Here is a 17,509-nt window from a genome sequence, read left to right on the forward strand (position 1 = left end):
TGAGTAATTTGGAAATATGAGTGCCAGAAGACTGTAGAAAATAGGACAAAAAGATCTGGGTTCAAGTACTTCTTCATTGTGGCTTTATGATTCTAGGTAAATCACACAAACTCTGACTTCCCAGACCAATTGTCTTAAGATGATAATATGTAAAATAAGTATTAATCAACATTGGCAGATGAAATTTCCTCACTGAGAATGCTTGATACCAATGGTGTCAAATTCAAATACAAACAAGGACCACTAACCCAAACATAACAATCCCTGCAGGCTATACATTGACTTAGAAAACCACATAATTATGTTATGTACAGTTTATTGTATTTTGGGGTAGCTAAGTGGTACAGTGGATAGAGTGCTGGACCTGATGTCAGGAAGACTTATCTTCACGAGTTTAAATCTGGTCGCAGACACTTGCTAGCTGTGTGACCCTGGGCAAGTCACTCAGCCTTGTTTGCTTCAGTTCCTCATCTGTAAATTGATCTGGAAAAGGAAATGGCAAATTACTCTAGTATCTTAGCAAAGAAAACTCCAAATGAAAACATGAAGAATCAGACAAGACTGAATAATGACTGACTGAAATTGTATTTTTATTTATTGTATTAAATCTTTCCCATTTACATTTTATTCTGGTTTGTGCCCAACTCCAAAGTGTTGTGGGTTGCACACTGCCCAAGTTACCCTTTTCTATACCAATGAAATAACAGGTTCAGTCTCCCTGCAAAAAAAATCATAACAATCCACTTTGTGGAGAGTAAGTGGATATTACCCCAAAGAGAAGCAAGTTGATGATGGAATGTTTTCATTCCTGAGAATTATAGAGAGGTTGAGAGATCTTTAATACTCACACTGAGTGAAATAAATGCTGCACCCCCATTGATCATAGAAAATTTAAGTGAAGGCCAAGAATGACAAAAAAGATTTTAACTTCATATTTCAATTGTTTTCCTAGACCACTGAGATTATTTTTTGCTTAATTATGAAATTACCACCATCCTAAATCACCAAAGGAGGATGATTTTTGTTGATTCAGTTGATTTTTGTCCCCACACCATCTACTTTTTTTTCTTTTCTTTTGTGTCTGATAGAATACTAGTAGCAAGGAGGAATGGAGAAAAAGGAACTTCAAATCACCAAGAGTACCTATCCTCTCTTTAAGCAATTGGTGGCTCTACTTACTATGTCATATGGAAACTAAAACATATCACAGCATAGTTAATTAGTTGCTACTGCATTCAATAGACCCACTGAATTTAGGGGATTCTACATAGGGGCATAGTCCTTGTTCTTAAGGAGCTCACATTATAGTCAGACATCTCAACTCTTAAAAAAATGATGTAGCAGATACTGCTGCCCAATTATGCTTTTGACTAGATGATTGATGATGTCCTTTGTAAACCTGAGGCTCTTTGATTTTTTTCATGTGTGGAACAGACTCTAAGGGCTTAGAGGAGAAGAGTAATCAATTTTTGATAGAGTGTTCAAGCAAGGATTCATAGAGGAAGTTGGACTTGAGTTCAGCCCTGAAGGATAAGCAGGATTTGGTTAGACAAAGAACTGTGTTGCATCACCAACTAACTCCTCTCTGCCCATTCCACTTGAACAATGTCTTCCTGTACTGAGAAAGCAATGAATGGGCTCTAGTAGGAAATTTGAAAAGAGGAAGCATTTACCTGAATAGAAATGTAAGTATTATTATAGTTTTTAAAAGCTTCACCACTTTTTCTGCTATCTGTTGTTCATTGTTACAGCCTTGTAAATCACAATCCCTCTTGAAATTATACCATATGCTAATGGTAGCTATCACATAATCAAAAGAATAATTATATGTTTTGCTTAAACTGGAAAACTTGGCTCACTTTCACTATAATGATTCTTCCTGTCTGATCACAGTAAAGATCAACAAAGACAATAAACACATAACAAATTATTAGTCTCAGTTGAGTACACTATATTGATTTCACTTATTCTGATGGAACTCCTTGATTTGGGTGAACTTTATTATTTTCTGAAGGACGACTGTGGAATTACAGCTGAACAGAAGTTTTGAAACATTTCATAGTGCATTGCAATTATCTTTACTTTTTCTTTCCATAACAACACACACAACTCTCCTCTTCATTTTCAAGTCACTATGTTTATCATGTTCATTTAGATAACCTTTTTTCTAAATGTATTTAGAAGAAATATGGCACCAAAAAGAAATTCTAAGGAATTCAATTGTTCAAGGAAAACACATTTTTTGGATATTTTTAACAACAGACATGATTATTTTAACATGCATATTTTTAAACTTTTAACTATTTTAATCAAATGCAGAATTTAAATATATATACATACATATGTATATGTATATATGCACATTATACATGCACACAGTACATATACATATATGTATATATACATATATGTATGTACATATGCATATATACATACACATATGTGTGTGTGTTATATATGTGTGCATGTGTGTGTGTGTGTGTGTGTGTGTGTGTGTGTGTGAGTGTGTATGTCTAACTTCAGACACTTACTAGCTATGTGACCCTGGGCAAGTCACTTAATGCTGTTTGCCTCAGTTCTTCTTCTGTTTAACGAGCTGGAAAAGAAAATGGCAAACCATTCCAGCATCTTTGTGAAGAGAACTCCAAATGGGATCACAAAGAGTTAAACACAATTGAAAAGAATGAACAACAAATTAAAAAAAGAAACTTAATATTATGCTGTCTTCATTTTGAACTGGTTTATTTATTAACTAAAAAAAGTTGAGCTTTCCTACTTTTTAATTCACAAATGATTTTTAGTTGGATAGGATTATTTCAGAGGAAAGTGTATGTACATTTTAACCTTTAAAACAAAAAGGTCAGGGCAGCTAGATGGTGCAGTGGATAGAGCACTGGCCCTGGAGTTAAGAGGACCTGAGTTCAAATCCGACCTGAGACACATAACACTTACTTGCTGTATGACTCTGGGCAGGTCACTTAACCACCCAAATCACCTTAAAAAAAAGGCTACTATTATTAGAAGTTAGATGGCCATTCAAGTAACTTTTAAATTAGTTAATTAAGTAATTAACATTTTGCACTGTAAGTACGGTGGATTTTGTTATACTTTTTTTAGATAATAACTTCCATAATAGCTCCCAGAATCCTAGATATAATTCCTAGAATTATGGTTAAAAATGACTTTTATTGCAACTGGGCAGTTAGATATCAGGATGACATAATGTGATATTTACTATGCTTGTGCTGTACTAGGTGATGATGATACTGCTAAAGTTAACCTATGAACTTAATGTTGGCAAAATGCCTTCTTTGTTACCCTATAAATCAAGTGGGCATTGGTTAAGGAATGTGGGTGTCCTTCCTCAACTCCTCCTTGCTGGCTGCCACTTGGAGTAATAAATGGGCATGAATCCCTTGTCTGCCACTCCACTGTCTTACTTTGGTTTGTCTGAATATAGGGTAAACCTGCCAGGAGTTGAGTTCCTGCAATATAGCACCTTAGCTGAAGCATCAGGGAACCCTGAGGAAGAGATATGAAGCAGCATGTGCCAGGCAAATCAAAACTTCATCACCATCTTGATCACCATTTCTCTTAGATTTTGATGGGGACAGCCCAGAACCCTGAACCCAAGAGCCTTGGGAATGTCAATGTCTCACAAATAACTGAACCTCATTCCAGTCTAACCCCATGAGCAACTGTAACCAGTAGGCACGTGAATTCTGAGGGAGGCACCACCTCACAGACCACTGGTCCTAATTTCAGTCCAGCTGTCACAGTCATTTTCCTCTCTGGGAAGCAATTTCTGTGGAGAATGGGTAGGCCATTTACAACAACTGCCTATCAACTGCTATACAGGGCAGATGGACAAGCTGAGGCAGTTAGCTAGCTCTAGTTTAACAATGAGATCAGAAGAACAGCCATAGTCCAAGTAATCCTACCTTGATTGCTTACAAATTCCCTTTTCATTTGATTTGTCTCAACCTGAAATTTTACCAATGAATGTCAGTAGGCAACTCAGGCTATAATTTCTAGTGTTAAGCATTGTCAGGGTCAATAAGAGGTGAAATGAACTGTCCATGTTACACATTATTCATGATACATGTTTTATATATCAGAAGTATTACTTGAACTTTTGTTTTCCTGATTCCAAGGCAGACCTTTATCTACTATCCATTGTATAAATAAATAAAAATTATGTCTTTATTTGTATAATATATATGATTTGTATATATATATTTATATTATATATAATATACTTATACAGGATATATATAATACATATCATATATCCGATATAAGACATTTTTAAAAGGACTGATATAACATATATTTATATATGCTGGGGAAACAAACGGGAACAAAGGAACAAACAAAAAAAGACAATCTCTGCCAAGAAGCTTCCAATATTATGGGAGGAGACAGCATGCAAAAGGGAACAGAAAAAGCCATGGTGGTTGATGGTGAAGGGAGGAAATACATAGTGGGGCATGGTTTTGAGGTCCAGGAAGTCAAGAAAATGGCCAGGAAAAGTTTGAAGGCTGGTCGGCCTAGACCCTTCCCCCCAAAATGGAAACTCTAGGAAGAACTCACCTACAGGAAATTAGAGTTGAGCCTTACCAAATAGTGGTATCAAACTCAAATAGAAATGGATCTTGGGGGAAGCATATGGACTTAGAAAACCACAAATTAACATCATCTATATTACACTTTTATTTCTTGTGTTGACCATTTCCCAATTACATTTTAATCTGTTTTGAGTCATGAGTTTTACAAGTGTAGAGGAACATTCCAGGATGAGCATACCCAGGGATGTGCCTGAGTAAGGAAGCCCTAGGTACCACGAGAAATTCCAGGATGAACCATCAGTAGACAAGTCAAGGTTCTGAAGTCCAGAAAGTGAGGAGCAACGAAGAGAGAAGAATGGCACTAGCCTTTAATATAAGAAAACACACGAGATTGAATAAGGGATTAGACTGACATGATTTTTTTGGTAGGGATTAGGTTGAAGGGTAGAACACCAGTTTGAATGTTTAAAATTTCCTAGATTTGGAACTTTTGTTTCCAGCCTTTCACTGTTTTAATCATTTGTATAGGGTCCATTCACAGGTTGACAAATCATGAGACATTTTGTCTGGAAATGTCCTTTCCATCAGAGGAGACCAGTGGAAAATAAATGTTTGCTGACATTTCCATAGTGCAGTTTTCATGTTAAGAAATAACAAATGCCCACTTATATATGGAACAATTAATCTCCCGCCTAAATGTTAGTTGGCGTGCTGTAAATGGAATCTGACTTGGTGCTTTGTTCAAAGAACTAATGCAATTCTTAGCTTTTTAAAAATTTTATTTTAAGAAATGCTAAGTATAGGTTGAAAATGAATTACTTCAATAAAGTTGACTAATACATTTTAGGAACATTAAGCCACCTCAGTTTAAAGGAACTGAAGAATATAATTAATGGATATAAAAAGAAGTTCTGTAAAAGTAAGATATTCCTTATGAGAAAGATATCTGTAGCTGTGTTCACTTGGTAATATAATACTTCTAAATGCCTCTGTTGACTAAACTGTCTTTAGATCCACAGGAATCAATGATGCTTCTCAAGATAAGAAACATGTTTCCAACTCACAAGTAAGGTGTGGCCTATTGAATCTAATTTTCCCATGCACATTATTCCCATGCACAGGCCAATACTGTGCAGATTTCAAGTAAACGCATTGATGATAATTCCATGAAAAAAGGAACTCCAATTCTTTTTGTGAGAAATACATATAAAGTAATTAAGGTGGAGGGAATCTTAATTTATGAAAATGTTGTTTACATGCTGCTTCATAAGGACCCTAGACTACAAAGTGATTGACAGAAACTACATTGTTTGATGAGAGACTTGTAGGTTCTCAAGGAATAAAATACTTTTTCCTGTGGAGAATGAAATGTGAGTATTGAAACCAAAAATCTCATAGGGGGTGTGGAATATAACACTTCAGAGCGTATTTTTTTCTCCCCCACATCTCATCAGTCCTTTCCTGGATAGCTATGATTAGTTTTCTAATACAGTTTCAATTATCAGAAAGGGAAAAATAGGAGGAATGAAGCTCATAGAAATTTAGGAGGACAAAGACAAATAATGTGAATTTGTGACTTTCAAAGGATCTACAATTTCATCTACCTAAACACTCCTGCTATTAATGCAGATGGCAGTTCCTGGTGCCTTAATTCTTCATGAATTTCTCTAGCAAAATATAATTCATTACCTGGTAACTAGCCTTCTACAGATGAATTTCTTTGAACTTAAGTAATCCTCAGACAACAAATACAGAATCCATCCCTGGGCTAGTACTTAAAGTCTTTCTAATCTGATAATATTCACTCAATATTTCATTCAAATAATCAAAAGAATGGGGGGATCATTCATAGAATCAATAAAAGAGACAACTAAGAATGCAGAAATAACTGCAAACTTACTTTTGTATTTCTGTAAAGACCTCATGAAAATGTTCTGTTTGTGTGTAGCAATTGTTTCCTTGTTGAAGATATGAGAAGGGGACTGGAAATAATTAGAAGTTGATTCAATGCCAGTTGACTGAGAAAAAAGAATATAAGATTTTGTTTGTTGTTTGTTGATTTTCACTCAAAGTTTACTCCATAGAGTGAAATATAGCCTTAAAGACTTTTCTGTAATGGATCCAGACACTCTCACAATGAGATATGAAACATTTTCTACTGCTTTGGGTTCCATGGGTATGGCTTAATTATTTTCTCTAGGAATTGTAGTGCTCAGGCCTTGACATCTCATATATCAGATCTTAGTGCCATGATAGTCCAGAAAATGTTGAGTTTGTTTCATGGGGATTTTGGTGTCAGTACCATGGTTTTGGGACCTACTGGTCATATATACTTCCCAAATTATACCCAATGGAATGACACTTGACCCATTCCTAGCTATGAAATAGTTAGATGACTCAGTGGCTAGAGTGCTGGACCTGGATATGGGAAGAACTGAATTCAAATACAGCCTCAGACACTCACTAATTGTGTGACCCTGGGCCAATCACTTAGCTTTAGTTGCTTCAGTTTCCTCAACTTTTGTAAAATCGGGATGATAATAGCACCTACTTGATAGGGTTATTGTAAGGAACAAATGAGATAACATTTACAAAAAGATAGACCGGTGCCTGCTCCATAGTACCTCCTATATAAATGCTTATTCCCCTTTACATCTCCCCTTACTCTTGTCACAACATGGAAGTAACTTTGGGGTTACTTCCTTCCATTCACATTCACCTTCTCTGCTTTCCAAGTATAATGCTTTGTCCTGACCAGATGCGCTCAATTCTAATATTTCTTCAACAAGATGCCTCATATACATATATTAAAATCTTATAAGATTTCTTGGTAGATGCAACCACAGAGATTGTTTAACGATCTGCTGATTTTCAATATCAAGCAAGGTCCTAAATATAGAAATAAATGCTCACTAAAGATATTTGCCACAGTCATGAAGAAACTCTGGTGCAAAGTTGAAAAAGAATAGAAGATTCCTACAGGTAGTGGGGTCTGCTGATGGCCATTTTTGTGGGTGACACCATATTGGCTGTATAAAGTCTTTTAATATTATGGATCTTCCCCAGTTATGGTAGTAATTGATGACAGATGAGAGAAAGGAAAAATTTAATGATGACTTCAGTGTTTTAAACCTGGTAATTGGAATGATGGTGATACTTTCAACAGAAAGGGAGAAGTTTGGAGAAGAGAGGGTTTAGGGGAAAACATGAGTTTCAACTTATACATGTTGAATTTCCAACGTCTGTAGGATACCTGGATGATGTAGGATACTTAGATGTCCAGCAGGCAGTGGCAATCATTGATCCCATGGAAGCTGATGATATCACAAAGGGAAAAAGCAGAGAAAGACAGTAGAGAATAGGACACAGGAAAGAGCCATGGGTGATACTCAGTTTACTTGGTGGGAACAGGATGATGGACAAATCAAGGACACTGAAAAGGAATTGTCAGACATGTAGGAGGAAAGCAAAAAAACAAAAAGACTAAGAGAGAACAGAAAACAAAATAGAACTAGAATAGGCCTTACTGAAAACTGTTATAAAGTAGATTTCTACAAGGCACACTCAATTTTCTATAAGAAGAGTAATCTCTGTGGGCATCCTATAGGGGTTATGAAACAAAAAAAAACATTGACATCAAATTAGTCACAGGTATCTCAAAAGAATCAAAGTTGTGCATAATCCAAAAAGCCACATATAAATGTATTCTGGGCATCAGTAGTCTGTTATCATCAATGACATCTATATAGTAAGAGGCTCAAAAGATAATATCCAGGAAATGTATGGTCAGAAATCCAAGTGGAATCTTCATATAAAGAGATTATAGATAGATAATCTAGATGGTACATTGGTGTGCACCCTCCTCTGGATTTTGTCCTTAACCATTCCTCTGTAGCCTTTTCACCCTGGAAGACATCTCTCCCCTAATGTCATGTTTCCATTTGGTGAGTTCCTCCTAAAAGCTCCATTCTAAGTAAGTACCCAGATCAGCCATGTTTATTCCTTAATTCCTTTCTCTGCACCAATCCTGCCTCTCTAGACTTCTCCCCCATGCCCTCAGAGGTACTTTCTTTCCCTGTCCTGGCTTTTCAAATTCCCTTTCATATGTTGTTTTTCTCCATTTGAAGGTAAGTTTCTTGTGTCTTTCTTTTAGATTCTATTTGAGTTGCCAGAGCTTATTAGTGCATGCCACATAGTAAACATTTCATAAATATTTATTGACTTGAAACTTAAAAGAACCACTCCCATGTGTTGGCTAGATCCTTTCTAGAGTATCTATGGGAAAACACAGGCCAGAATTATACCGAGTTAGAAGGCATAAATATATTTTGATTCTTGCCATTGCAAGGGATATCTACATTGATGAGGTGATGGATTTATTGAAGAATTGAAATGCCTAACAAAAACACATCATCGAAGTAAAGACAAATAATGGTTATACGTCCTTATGAGTCAAATACTCAAATGGATCCATGCCCTGATCAATTTAGAGGTTCCCTACATAATACAGATTGCTACCATTCATACCTGACTTTACTGGGATTCTTGTCTATGTCCCCCCCGTAAGTTTGCCATAGGATGTCCACTCAATGCTCAGGAATGGGTAGCATGAGCTTTCTTCTTTTTCTGGATTTAAAATGGATAATAGTACATCATTTGGGCTAATTATGTTCTCTCTCCCTCTTGCCATGTGACAAGCCCCAGCACATTTTGTTTTGTTTTGTTTTTCATACATTTCAGGAGTGATCCTGTGTGAGACCTGAGTTCAAGGTATAACCTGAACATAACTCTGAGCAAGTCACAACCTCTTTTCATCTTCAGTTTCCTCACTTGAAAAATGGGCTTTGAAATAACATCTAATTCACAGGGTTATTGTGAATTATAAATGAGATCTTATGTATAAAGCACTTAGCAAATCTTAACTGAATAAATGCTATTTATTATTATTATAGCCATTTGACACAATCAATAGATTCATGATAAGAAAGATACCCTGGTAAAGTCTATAAAAGAATGCCTTTGGCAAGACTTGCCTCTGATAGATGCTGCCTCTGTGTCTTTTGTACAACTTAATCTCTCCTTGCCCAAGGTCAGTTTCTAAAAGTTTAAGTTACATACCATTTGCTGATCTGCTTTGGGAAAGGGGATATCCCAATAAAATAATGGGTCTAATCCTTTAGAATACTGACTTTAAAAATAGGGCTTTTTTGTGCTTGAATTTGGGGGTTATTAATAGAATTTTCCAACTTCCTGAAAGCAATACGCCTAATTATTCAATTCTTGGACCAAATTAGAGACTTCAGAGTTTTAACCCATAATAAGAACACTTGTTAAGATAGAAATGTTGTATTCTAAGTACTCTATTATACTCACAATCTCTGTCTGTATATGTATAAACATGTAGATATAGATATAATCCCATATATATGCATCCATATAGATATGGTGTACATAAATGTGTAACATAGATAAATAGACAAATAGCAGGGTGCTACAGACCAGTGTCCACTGATATAGAAGAAATTATCCAAAGTTTTTCTATTCAAATCTTTATATACATACTTGTATATATACATATACACATATATCAAGAATTACTCATTAAGAGCTTATTATGTGCTAGCCACTACAATAAGTGCTGAAAATATAAATACAAAGAATTAAACAATCCCAGGCAGGCTACATCTTTAATCCAATCCAATAAACATTTAGTTAGCACCTATTACATGCCAGATATTGTGCTACGCACTGGGGATATAGTTAATTAAAAAGTAAAGATAGTCCCTGTCTTCAAGGAACTTCCAATATGATGGGGGGGGGAATAATACACAAAAGGAGGCAGAAAAGTAGGGGTGGTAGTGAGGACACCGGGGTCATTTTTTTCTTTAGAGCTGAAACCAGCAGACAACAGAGGAAGACCAGAATAAATCCAAAAGTCTAGTTTCTGCCCTTTATAAAGGAAGACATTCAGAGGAGTTTGGTACTTCCATCCTCAATCCCTCCAATCAGAGGAGAGAAGAAGATGCGGTAAGTGGTGTCAGTCAAGATTTGAGTTAAAAGTATGGTTATGAGATTAGAGGTAATGAGCTTAACATGGGAGGGACACTATTTCCTGCAGGTGAAACCAATCAGTTCACCAGATGCTACATCTACCCCTCAGAGTTTTAGTTAATCATCAGATGCTTTGGAATGTCTTTTTTTCTCTACTACAATTGGCTTGACTCTCCACTACTGTTGGATGCTGGTGACTGACACCCCAGTTCCATTTTATCATTGTTGTTCAGTCATGTATGACTTCATGACCACATTTGGGGTTTTCTTGGCAAAGATACTAGAGTGGTTTGCCACTTCCTTCTCCAGCTCATTTTACAGATTAGAAAACTGAGGCAAATAGGGTTAAGTGACTTGCCCAGGGTCACATTGAACCCACCAAGTTTACATCTATGAGGCTGTGTGACCAGGTGAGTCCTTGCCTTGACTATCAGTGAGCATGTTTTCTAAAAATTACTCCTGAAGGGTGCTCTTTGCTCCTCAGGGCATTGCTGTGTTAGGGGAAATTCCAGACTATGGAATTCTGAGATGTTGGGGTATACTCAACATTTTGAAACTAACAAAATAGGAGCCCCCATTTCCTGCATCTAGATTAGAAAAAGTAAGTGCAGATGCCGGGGAAGCTAGGTGGTACAGTGGATAGAGTATGAGGTCTAGAGTCAGGAATATTCATCTTCCTGAGTTGAAATCTGGCCTCAGACACTTACTGACTGAGTGATCCTGGGCAAGTCACCTAACCCTGTTTGCCTTAGATTCCTCATCTATAAAATGAGCTAGAGAAGGAAATGGCAAATCACTCCAGTATCTTTGCCAAGAAAACCCAAATGGGGTCAGGGAGAGTCAGACATGACTAAAATGACTGAACAACAAGAAAAATGCAGATGCCAAAGATTGATTAAAAATGTGGTACCATTTCCTGATACTGATAGGTAGTTGGTCTCAAGGTCTTTCTCCTTACAGCATTGTCTCTCCATGGATACTTTGAGTGAAGAATCAAAACCACGAGCAGAGCACAGCTGAAGTTAGAATGTCCAAAGAAACCAGATTGAAGTTGACACAGCCCTTTTGAAGGCACCTCTTTTTCTGGCTCCACAGTAAGTCAGCAATGTCACTCCTAATTAAAATGATTATAGAATGTCTATATGTTCTCCACAGTCTTTCTAATGTATATCCCAACTCTCATGGAAACAGCTTCTAAAGTATCAATATGTGAAGAGATGGATCAGAGGTATTCTACACATGTAATGTATCTCTTTTGCAGTAAATGTATCAGATAGATGGTAGGTGGTATCAGATAGATGTTATTGTGTTAATGAGGAGAACGCTAATACTCCCTCTTGCTTGCCCTGACAGTAATTAGGACAATACTACTCTTCCCAACTCTTATCCTCAACTGTGACTTTCTCTTCACTCAACTGCCTTGGCTCAATGCTTTGGTCATGACTTGGTTTTCTTTTCAAACTAGCTAATGGTAGTAGGATGTGTCAGAGATCCCACTTCACATACTAGCTCCAGGTCACTCTAGTCTTTTCTCTATAAAAATGGTTCCTCTTGTTACCTGTACCTGTACTTGTTACCTGTACCTGTGCCTCATTACTCTGTAAAGTTATAAAAATGTGAATCATTAAATATCTTTTGTTCACTCTTAACCACTATGCTGGAATGATTTTTTGAAGTAAAAATAATTTGTCATTCTATCCCTCTCTATACTCTTCATTATCCATTGCCACTTTTTCTGGTGTGGTAGATAAAGCACTGGACCTGGAGTCAAGAAGACCTGAGTTAAAACCCAACCTTAAAGACTTACAAGCTGTATGACCCTGGACATGTCACTTAACCTCCATCTGCCTCAGTTTCCTATATTATAAAATGGGGATAATAATAGCACCTACTTTCCTAGGGTTGTTGTGAGGATAAAATAAGACAGTATTTGTAAAGCACTTATCACAGTGTCTCGTATATAGCAGGTACTATATAAATGCCAATTACTATTATTATTATTATTATTATTAGGAGGAGGAGGAGGAGGAGTGGTGCTAGTGATAGTGGTAGTGGTAACAGTTGTAGTTGTAGTTGTGGTAGAAGTAGAAGTAGCATGCCATGATTTGTAAGGAGACACTTATATCAGCAATTCAATAATTAACCACTTTATCCTAGAGAAACTTTTGAAAACAACTACAGTAAAATGCTGTCTGAAGGCAAAACAAACTCTTAAGATACAGTGACTGGGAAACAGGCATATATCTCTATGGAAAGATTAAGAAAGTGAGAAAGAAGAAAAGAGTGAGAAAGTGAGTCATCCTTGCTTCTGGCCTCAGCAGAGTTAGTGGTTTTAACATCTCAGAGTCTACTCTTTGAGATCCTGTGTCACCTGGTCATAGTTCTTATCTTGATGTCTTAGCTTTCTCCTGACAACTCACAGTGCCAGGAGCAATTATGTCTACTTATCCCTGCAACCCCAGTATACTTATTATTCTGATATATCTACTCCTAGCTCTGTAATCTCCAAGAACAACCAGCTCTACTATAGTATGAATTTGTCATAAAACTAATATACCAATAATAAACATTTGGCATTATATTAACAATAATTATCCTTTTGTTATAATTTTTTATTGATATTGGTGTCTTTAAGATTAAGTACAATCAAAGTTTAAATCCAATTAATCCTCTTATTTTTTACATTTCTTAAATATCTTTTTTTTTTGTTTCAGTGATGGTGGTGAGGAGTTAGAGTGCATTTTAAGTCAAATGACAATTGAAGTAAACGCCTTTGCTCTGTAAAGAGACAGCTGGGATGTTCGTGCTCTCTGTGCCATTATATAGGTTGTGACTAAAACAGCACTGATCCCAGAGTAACTCTTGTACAACACCGACAATGGGACATCTCAAAATTATACTGCTCCATTAGTAACTATACTTTACATGTCATTTTAAATTTTAATCAAATCCTTTAAAGCCTAGACAGTAGGTATATTCAGTTCTCCTGTAGGTTTCCATATTGAGAGAGGACCCAGACACATTCCTGTAAGAGTTCCTTGTAAATGGTCATCTAAAGAGAAGTAAAGTTAGGGGCAGCTGATTGGCACACAGGATAGAGCACCGGCCCTGAAGTCAGGAGGACCTGAGTTCAAATCTGACCTCAGACCAAACACTTGACATTTACTAGCTATGTGACCCTGGGCAAGTCACTAAACCCCAATTGCCTTAAAAAAATAAATTAATTAAATAAACTATTAAAAAAAGAGAGAGAAGTAAAGTTAGAAAGACAGTGATGGAAGAAACAGAAACTGAATTCCACTTATGTCCTTTATTATACAAAACCAATACAACATGTCCATCAGCATGAGAATTTTATGTTACCTCTACTTGTGAGTTTTCTTCCAAAAGTTTTGGATGGAAGCCAACTGCTTCAGATATGGCTTCAGGGACAGATTCAGGTTCCTCCACTCCCAAGTTTGCATGGAGATTGGAGGATTGGAAATCTCATTGTGTTGTTTCATAATTCATGCATGATATACAGGACAAAATCAAGAACAGATGAAGATAAAGCATTTATTGAGCACTTACTATGAGTCAGGCACTGTGCTGATCTAAACATTAAAATAAAATGATTTGAAATCCTTCTAAAGTTTTGACACATGACGTAGGTGCTAAATAACAATGATTTTAAATTGTATATCCAAAGAATCTGCCTGATGTTTAGATTTATTTTAAAAAAGAAAATTTGTCCAAATTGCCTTTTCCCTTTTGAAGAATACATGTTTGAAAGGAAATTTAATTTCTTATAGAATAAAAAAATCATTAATATTTATTTTTGCTATAGTCACATTAGAATGTATTATAATAATGATGTTTCTGTCTTCTGAAATCCCTGCCCTGCCATAAAGAAGATCATAGTCTTTGATGTTGATTTGCTTCAGAAGCTTGACAGGTTGATGATTAGAAAGTGCCTGGGAGATGCAAGTTACGTTATCTTTTGTTTCCACTAGCAGTCATTGATTTTTATTCAAATAACACATCTCTTGTAGAGTTAGCTTAATGGAAATATATAACTCATTATGCTCCAATTGGTTCAACTCATTTGGGGAGATGTAATCTGATAAAGTCTGACAAAATGATTGATTGACTCTGCTCTTAAAGAAGAGTTCTTTATGTTTTAAACCAGTAGACATCATCTAAATTTTTATAGTGTGGGTGATTTTATCATATACTCTTCATTTAATTTTAATTTAAAATACATATTATAGGCATTTATTATATTCCTAAAGAATGCTACATGCTCAGAAAATTTTTGTTCCAGATTAACAGACATATCCAAGAGAAAATACCCAAATACAACATCAAATAGGTTTTGTATTTTGATTCAAATTTCATTATTCCTAGAATTTTGTGAGGTTTTTTTTTGTATACTGTTATGGATAGCTTACATTCCTGTTTCCCCAAATGAAACAAACTGCTCATATGTATTTTACAAATGGACCAATAAAAAATTAAAAAAAAAAATACATCAACAAAAATATCCATGTGCCTATGACTGTACAATCTTTAGTAGGACAGATAAGAGTATACACATACACACAAAGAGAAACATATTGATTCAATGTCTTTGGCTGTTTTAATTAGTTATACCTTACAGAAAGTTATAACATTCTGGGAAGTTACTTTTGAAAGCTCACTCCTTCCTGATCCAGAGGGAACAAGTCTTACTAGACTAGCTCAGGAAGAATTTTGGAGGATAAAGGAGAGAATATCTCTTTTGCCTTCACTTGTAGAAATCTGAACAATCCATGTAGATTATTATGTCAACATCAAAAAAAAAGTTGAATTCAAGCAAAGTGAATGAAAATTGTATATTTTGTGGTCTAAAAGAATTACAACATGTGGTCTCTTCTTCTCAAAAGGAGCTTATATCTCTGGGAAGTTGTATTTTCAATTTTAATTTTAATTACAATTATAATTGTAAACCTAGTCATTCCAGCCTCCTATTATCATAGACATGGAAATAAAAGGGACTTTAGATGCCATCTAGATGAATCTCCATTTTACAGGTGAGAAAACTGAGGCCTAGAGATTAAGTTACTTACCCAACATTAAATAGTCAATAAGAGAGGCAGTGAAATTTGAACTCAGGTTCAAAAACAGAGCTCTTTCCACCCTACCATAATGATTCAATTTTTACTTAAGCTATATAAATTTTATTATTTTTTATTCAACTTAATGATGTGCTGAGCTAGGTTCATACTATTTAAGACTGCTATGAATGATCACCAGGAAACCTGATCTGTCAAGGGATGATTATCCCTTCACTACCTAGAATTTATCTTCATTATAGGAGGTTATAGAAAGAGGAACCCTTTAGTCAACTGAAGATATATACTGAAATTTCAGTAAAGAGCACACATAACATTTGATAGAAATATTCCAAGAGCAAAACCCATCTGAGCTGGCAGGATTTGAGTGATCCCTTCAATGAAAGGTTTGTCTATTCCATCAAAGAGAAAGATGTTGAAAAGGGGGAAAATGTGTTTTGAGTTACAATGGGGACACTGTGTTCTTCATAATCACCTACCTGGGGTTGCCCCACCTGAAAACTGTATTTTACATGGAAATATGTTTTGGACACTGGGCATGCCTGACTCTGTGTCTGTTCACTTAATCTCTAGTGGTTAGAGTACTGAAGAAAAGATCAAAATCAGGATTCAATGAGACATCTTTAGCTCTGTGGGGTTCAGTCAGGGGCTGTCAGACCAAAGAAGAAATATTTTATTGAATGAATAATATAGTAAAAAGAAAATTCCAAAGCAATGTAAATGGAGAAATGATTAGAATGTAGGTTTTCTATCTCTCTATGTTCATAATGCTCAAATGCTCACTGCTATCATCAGATGAATCATTCCTATAACACTGAAAGCTTTAGGATGGACTAGTCAGAATTATGTAATCCAGGAATATATACTAGGTACAACTCCATACCATTCCCATACATATGTGCAGGCTGATATAATTTGTAAACCTTTTCAAGGCTATTTTAGTTCATAACTTGAATTCAAATGTCCTCTAAACATGTGACATTTGTCAAAGAACACATTTGTTCTTTCTAACAAATCTTTATATTTGCTAAGCCATGAGAAGACTCTTCATCACTAACTATAGAAAACCTTAAAATGAAATTGGTTATAGACTCTCTTCTATGTGCTGCTGGGTATATGAAAAAGGACAATGTTATTCATTCGCTCAAGGAGCTTAGAGTCTGATTTGGGATATATGAAAATTACAAACATGAATAAGGCATGATTAATGGAGTGTTGGATTTGAAATCAGACTAGGTTTGAATTCTAGTTCTGCAACTCAGTTACTTATATGAGCTCTGGACCTCACTTATAAAGTCTATGAAATGAAGATTTGGGAATAGGTAACCTCTAAGGACAGCTTCTAGTGTTCAATCCATGATCCTATGATGAAATACTGACAAAGAACAATGAAGACATCAGCCACCACAAGGCAGTACCCGAATAATTGTTCAACAAATTGTGGAGGTGATAAGTGTTATGAGTTAAGACTTGGGAGAATCTGCTCTGTTCTGAAACAAGGGAAAAACTTGAACTGGGGAGTGGGAGTTGAGCTAGTCATGAACAATTAGCAGATTGTTGATAGATAGGGAAGAGGAAAAAAAGAGAATTCTGACAGTATTTGGAAAAATAATACAGAAGAATACAAAGTAAAAATATACTATAAGGATGATGAATAAATCATTTATATGGAGCTGAGAGTTCCTGTAACTGATGGGAGACATATCTTAGACAGGTTGCTTTATACCAAATTGTGGAAGGATTTAAACATCAGGTTTAGGAATTTGGACTTTATCCTTTAATCACAGAAAACCATTG

The sequence above is a fragment of the Vombatus ursinus genome, unplaced genomic scaffold (genome assembly GCF_900497805.2).
Source record: "Vombatus ursinus unplaced genomic scaffold, bare-nosed wombat genome assembly UNPS02014791.1, whole genome shotgun sequence".
Lineage (NCBI taxonomy): Eukaryota > Metazoa > Chordata > Mammalia > Diprotodontia > Vombatidae > Vombatus > Vombatus ursinus.